The sequence below is a fragment of the Benincasa hispida genome, chromosome 8, assembly GCF_009727055.1.
Source record: "Benincasa hispida cultivar B227 chromosome 8, ASM972705v1, whole genome shotgun sequence".
NCBI lineage: Eukaryota > Viridiplantae > Streptophyta > Magnoliopsida > Cucurbitales > Cucurbitaceae > Benincasa > Benincasa hispida.
The window spans coordinates 45,783,498-45,790,827 of NC_052356.1; the positions used below are offsets into that span (position 1 = coordinate 45,783,498).

The window sequence follows — 7,330 nt, forward strand, 5'->3', positions numbered from 1 at the left end:
TATTTTATTATGGAACTAACAACTTGGTTCTTCATTTGTAGTATCACATTCTAAATTGAAGAGTTCTCTCCCTTCTTTTTTTTCTTTATTTTGTTTTTGAGTTAAGTTGAGAGTAAGTATTCAAGAGTTCTGCCAGATTCGAGTAGTTCGGAGTTGCAGTTCTATGGGAGTTAGTCTTTGTATCCTGCTGAGACGATCACTGTAGTCTGCTTGCAGTTCGTGTAGAGCGAATAATTGTCTTCAAGACAACGCTTACCAGAAGCGTGCCTCAACTACTTTTTGAGTCTCCAAAGGTTTTGAAATTCTTTCAAGTCTTTAGTTATTTTCATATCCAAGCCTTGTTACACCATCTAACTTTTGTTTGATTTTACATATCATATATTGAGTGTATTGTTTCTAGTAATTGAGGTGTAATCAGTTTGCCAATTCATTTTTCCAACAATCGGAAGATAATTAATATATTTGAATTGATGGCTACAAACTACTCTACCAATGTCGCTACTTTGACCATCATTGGATCACCCATTGCAAACCTCATGTTGAAAAACCAGAGAAGTTCAAGGGAGACAATTTCAAGAGATGGCAATAGAAGATGATCTTCTATCTCACCACATTGAATCTTGCTCATATTTTGAGGGAAGATTGCCCAATTATTCCGCTAGAAGTTGTAACTCCTAAAACAGAAGTTGCAAAACAAGCATTGATGCATACTTCTTGTGCTATAATTATATTCTTCGTGGTCTTGAGTACACTTTGTATAATGTCTATTTCAATGCCTACAATACATCAAAACTATTGTGGGAGGAATTAGACAAGAAATTCAAGCTAGAAGATGCTGGAACTAAGAAATTTCTTGTGAAAAAATTCTCAGATTATAAGATGATCGATACCAAGTTGGTAGTCAATCAGATGGAAGAATTACAAATTATCATTAGTGATTTGCAAAGTGAAGGATTGGACATCAGTGAGTCATTCCAAGTTGCTGCTGTTATTGAGAAGTTGCCTCATTCCTATAAAGACTTCAAATGCTATCTCAAACACAAGCGAAAAGAGTTATCCATGGAGAACCTCGCAGTGAAACTCTGTATAGAAGAGGATAATAGAAAAGAAGATAAAACTCTGCTAGAAGTTGAAGCCAAGGCTCACATTACTGAGGTTTCAAAACATAAATCCAAGAAACATAATTTCAAGAAGAAAAATGCAAATCATGGGTCAAGGAATGATGCTAGCAAGCGCATTCAAAGAAATTGTTGAGTTTATGGTAAGAATGGTCATACTGCTTCAATGTGCAAGCACAAGAAGGAACAGAGTTTCAACAATCGAGCCAATGTCGTAGACAATGACGATTTGATTGCAAGCACAAGATGATCGATACTAAATTGTTGAGTTTTATGCCCTAAAACTCGTAGATAATAAATGTAAATAATCGATGGTCACCAATAAAGAGTTATGGATGTTATTTCAATAAGTGTTATTGATTGTACTGTATTCATTTTGTCTTATTAACCCTAAATCCAGTAAACTAACATCCTAGGCTATCTTATGAATCTTGAACTATATGTGGAGATTGTTGGGGTTGATGCCCTAAATCTCGTAGGGTCTTGTAGTTTGTAATTGTATTGTACAAACATTTTATTTATTTAATAAAATATGAGATGTTTTATTTGAAATTTAGTAGCATTAAACCCACAAATCAATAAATTGACATCCAAGGTTATCATTTGTAGCTTAAACATGTATGTAGAGACATATAGGTGGATCATGTTTAAGTGATAACTTAAATAGTCTGTATTAGATGGATAAGGCTGGATATCTTATCCTTGTGACACTACAATACGACTCGCTTTGTAGGTATTACAATTGTCGTAAAGTGCTACAAATGATCTGATCCTGATCATTCATGTGGAGACATGTGAGCAGAAGTGTTAATGACTAGTCTTATTATATAACGCCATTCATAATAGAGACTTACATTTCACTAGGATGACCATAGATGACAGGACCTAAATCATGAGTGAGTTGTAAACTCCTACCTATAAGGTTCTTTGATTTATATGAGTGAGAGTGGCCAGATCATCGACTCAATAAGCCTACTATTTTGGGGATTCATCTGATTGAGAAGCTGGGAAGATAGCTACAAAAGACAAAATTCACTCATTCCCAATATTGGGGTAAGTAGATAAATGACTCCCTCAAGGGCTGATTTCAGGGCTTGAACAATGTGGCGTCACACCCTCTCTTGGCCCAAGAGGGGTTTGGTCATAGTTGGATTATGACTTATTGTTTATTAGAGGGATCAATGGTACTTAAGAAGTTGGATGTAACTATAGGGGCAAAACGGTAATTTTGGTCCAGCTATACTTATGAGCAATTTGTGAAGGATCATCGCACTGTTGACTAGTTATCTCCAATGGACACATAAATATATCTGTAGTGTGAAGAGTGCAACTATCGATCTTTAGTGAAGTGACCGACAGTTAATGGATGTTGAATAAGTTAAATAAAGGAGTTCAATTAATTTTCAAGTACCATTGAAGCTTCAATCTACAAGTCCATGAGGTCCCCTCTATAACTCAAAATGGATTTAATGAAAATCAATTTTGAATTAATTTGAATTGTTAAAATTAATTAAGGGAATTAATTATATGTGATATAATTAATTTAGCTTAATTATATATGATATAATTAATATAATGTATTTGATACATTAGAATATAAAGTTTATTTGAGAGAAAATAAATATTTGAATGTGAGTCAAATATTAATTATTTGAATTGGATTCATATAATTAATTTGAATATAAATGAGATTTATATTAATTACCATGCATTAATGAGAGAATGAAAACTATAGGTTATATTGTATTTGATACAATATTAAACTATAGATTATATGTTATATTTGATATAACATATAGTTTAATATATATTATATGATAAGGTGGTTATCATATAAATATATATTAAATAGTTTATCAAAATAAATTATTTTAGAAAAGTTTTTTGGGAGTTTAACTCCCTCCCCCGTTTTCTCTCTATTCGTGTGTGTGTGGGAAAGTGCAGAGTAGTTTTTTATATTCATTCTTCTTGGGTTTTTACAAAAATTGCTCCTTGTAATTTTGTTTTGACCAAGGAGAACCCACATACCTCTCTTCTGCTCTTATACTTTCCCTCTCTCCCCCAAAATTCATAAGGCTCACACAACTTCTATGATTCTCATCCTGAGCTCACACAACTTCTATGATTCTCATCCTAAAAGAGAATACAGGAGGCTCCAATTGGTGGTGGCCATCTTGGTTTGAGGGATCATTTTCATTCGTGACGATTTGGAAAGAAAAGAAAATTTGTGAAGAAAATCGGGTCTTCAAAGCTAAGGATTTCTAAGCCCTAATTCTTCCTTTTATTTTTCTTTTGGCATGTTGTATTTTCTGTTGATTTTGCATAATTTGTATTTTGTAAAATTCGATTATGTGAAAAACCAAAAAGTTGGGACGATCTAGTCCACTCAAGGCCTTCACAGGTTTATTCAGAGACATATAGAGATGAATGTTCAAGATATAGACTAAAGGGTCTGTAGTATAGGGATAAGGTTGGGTACCTTATCCTGGTAACACTATGGATATGTCCCACTTTGTATTTGATACAAACGCAATGATCTAACGCATTCGTATAGGTGACATAAAAGTGCGAATACCCTACGCAATGAGTTTGCATAAGACCAGATCACAAAAATAGTAACCAGTAGATGTAACGTCGTTGACTAATTAGGTTTCTATTTAAAATGATGACCTAGGCAACTTAGTTTTAATCCTGAGTATTTTATAAACTCCAGTTTACGAATGATCATCATTGGATTTGTATGAATGAGAATGGCCAGTTCGCCGACTCAAAAAGCCTACCATTGTGAGGACAAGATCGAGAGTGGAATTGGAAACATAATAATACAAGATGGATTTCACTTATTCCCGACTTTAGGGTAAGTAGATGAGTGTTCCCTTAAGTGCTGTCTCTGGAACTTGAACAAAGTGCTTACCCTCTCACTTGTTCAAGAGGGGTTTTCTATTTAAGTGTTGAACTATAAAAAAGTTGTTCATTAGAGGGCTAGGGATACTTAAGGATACAAAGGTAACCTAGGAGTGAAACAGTAATTTGATCCAGTTGGTGTTACAAACACTCATGAAAGACTAACTTGTTGTTATTGATTTATATCCATGGAGGCAAAAATATATCTAGGGTGAGAAGAGTGCAACTGTGGATCTTCAGTTGAGTGTACCCACAGGTAACAAATATTGATTGATTTATGGGAGCAAGTATTTTAAGGAGTTCAATTATAATTTAATGTGAATTGGATTCATATTAAAACTATAGGTTAAAATTAATGTGTATTTGATGCACATTGGACCTATAGGCTATGAGAGAAATATAATTGAATATGATTCAAATGTAGGCTAAATTAAATATTTGATATTTAATTTGGTAACTATTTAATTGGAGAATTAAATAATTCTTTAATTTAATTTAATTTAATTGATTTAATTGAATTAATTGAATTAAAACTATAGGTTATGTGAGAGATGTTTCATTTAAATATGATTTAAATGAAATATTAATTAAATTTGATTTAATTATTATTAATTATAATTTAATTAATTATAGTAATTAAAAAGATAACTCCCACATAGGAGAATTATCTGAAATGTGGGTGATCCCACGTTCCTCTCTCTCTATTGATAAAAAAGCTCTATGTTTTTTATCACAGAAATAACACAACACACAAAAGAGTTCTGTAATTTTTTTTTTTCTCTCAATGTCTCCTTCTCTTATCTCAATTATTTTTTGTTTCTCACAAACCACACCTCAACTCTCAGATAATAGGATTGTAGTCTTATGGTGGCGTTGATTCAATCCAATTGGAGAATTGCCAAATTTAATCAAGGCTTCTATAAAGGTAAAATTTCTATCCCTTTTCTTTGTAATTTCAATACATGCTTAACCTAGGATCTATTTTACAGTAGGTTGTAACTTTCTTAGTCTCTGTAATTTTTCTGAATTTTCCTATGTATGGGTATTTCAGAAATCCTAAATCAATAATGAGTTTGGTTTTGTGATTTCTGCTATGTCAGGGCTTTCATCCTTACAATTGGTATCAGAGCCATCTCGTAGAATTGATTTAGGTTTCTAAAATTTTCACTGGGTTTCTGGTGGGATTAATTGCATTGTGAATGTCAATTTTTGCGAGTGAATGTTTACGGTAGTTTATGGCCATAGATTTTCATATTTTGATTCAATCAAATTTGTGAAGGCCCATGCGTTTTGGGCATTTATCATGAAATTTGAAGTCTTCTATAAATCTATGTCTAGAATTAGGGTTTAATTTAATGAAGATCAAGACCAAATTTGGCAAAAACGAAGAACAATCGAAGAATTTGCCTAGAAATGCAACGATGCTCACAACGTTGCAAAACCTACGATAATGCAACGCTAGGGCCGTGTTGCATGTGGTTTACCGGCGATCCAGGGTGGTTTGGTCTGGTTCAGTTGGATCAAAGTAGTTTGGTCTGGTTCAGTTGGATCAAAGTAGTTTGGTCTGGTTCAGTTGGATCAAAGTAGTTTGGTCTGGTTCAGTTGGATCAAAGTAGTTTGGTCTGGTTTGGCATTGGGTTGCCTTGGTTTGTGGTTTTGGGGATCGGTTCAAAGCGATTCGGGTTAGTTCGAGTTGGTTTGGTCCAGTTCTAGAGCGACATAAGCTTATTTTAGGATAAAATTAGCATAATTATTATAATTTATTGTTTTATTTTATCGTAGGGGCTAAAATTACCAAGTTTGCTATTTAAATGCTTTATGGATGTCATTTAGATAAATCCCACCATAGGTTAAGCATGATCATGCATTTTTAATATGTTATAAGTATTATAATGTATGGTTTTAATGCATGATGTGGATATGATTTCATAAGTTATTTAATGTATTATGATATGTTAAATATATGAAATTGGAAAAGCATGATGCATGACATTACTTAGGTAAATATACAGAGTTATATTTATTGATGCCTTGTATATGCTTGGTAGATTTTCATTGGTTTTTTAATATAAATGTTATGTTAATAAAGTTGAAAATCAATTTGCATTGAGCATGATACATCCATAATTTGATATAATTGTTATATTAAAGTCATGAAATGCATGTAATGTGGTTTTCTTGTTAATTAGAATTTGATTGTTACTCAAGTAAACCACACAAAGCATAGTTAGGGCTAATAATTAATTTTTTAATCATTATAAAATTAATATTTAGTAACCGTCAACCTATGATAAAGAGTTGAATGCAAACTAAGGATCTTAAGGAATTGGATTTAATTTTAAAATGTTTAAATTTAATCTGGATCTTAAATCACATTAATTCTAATAAGATTAGAATTACATCCTATTTGTTTTAATAGATTTAAAATATGTATAATAGGACAGACATGACTTTAGATTATAAGGGAACTCTATTGGTGAAGTTCTATCTAGGTTGAGGGTACTTAAGATGACGGTTTACGGAACCTCCTACTTGGGAACTTACCCAGAACTTGAGTTGAATTAACCTTAATCCTGTTAGCATGCAATGTCACTAGGTTAATTAAATAGTTTAATTCACCTAAAAAATTAGAGTAAAGACCTTATGCTAAAAGTTATAAGAGGCATAAACTTTGATAGATTCATTAGTCGGAGTTTAACTAAGTATAATAAAACCTTAAAATAGTAGAATATAGTGGGATAAAAATGGTGTATGGGACATATCAATTTTTAGCTCTCACATTCCTAAGAGTATACACCGTGAGATCCATGCTCAGTTTGGTGTCGTCTTAAGTACGACTTCCTTTCGAAAAGTATTTGCATGGGTCAATACCAAGGTGAATAGGGAAAGTGTTCATTTTAAGTGAGAGAAGGACACGTGACAATGTATCCTACAGTCTCCTCCATTACGTTGCATTGTGAGATTCCTATGGTCCGCTTGCGTGTCGTTCTGGAGTGACCATCCCTTCGAAGGGCCTGATCATAAAATTTAGAACAACACAAACTCCAGTAATTGATAAGGTTTCGTAGGTTAATCTTCAACAGTTGTCTTTCCTTATGGTAGCCTATTGAAGTGAATGGGAGGGTCACACTTATAGGATGAATTAAGCTAGTTAATGAATCGAAAAACGGTAGCTAAGAGCTATGGGAATTAGAGTTATTATGATATTAGTAATTAGTTGAGATTGTCTCAATTCAGAAGAAGGGTAGTTGATCATCCTTCGGTGGTTGTTGTTCTAAACCTTTGAAGTATCGTTGCAAAAACTAAAT

The 7,330-nt window shown here is 32.9% G+C and overlaps 1 pseudogene; it reads left to right on the forward strand.

Moving 5' to 3' along the window:
• LOC120084085 overlaps positions 1-1,254 on the forward strand; it is a 31,305-nt pseudogene extending 30,051 nt beyond the window's left edge.
• The last annotated feature ends 6,076 nt before the right edge of the window (positions 1,255-7,330 follow it).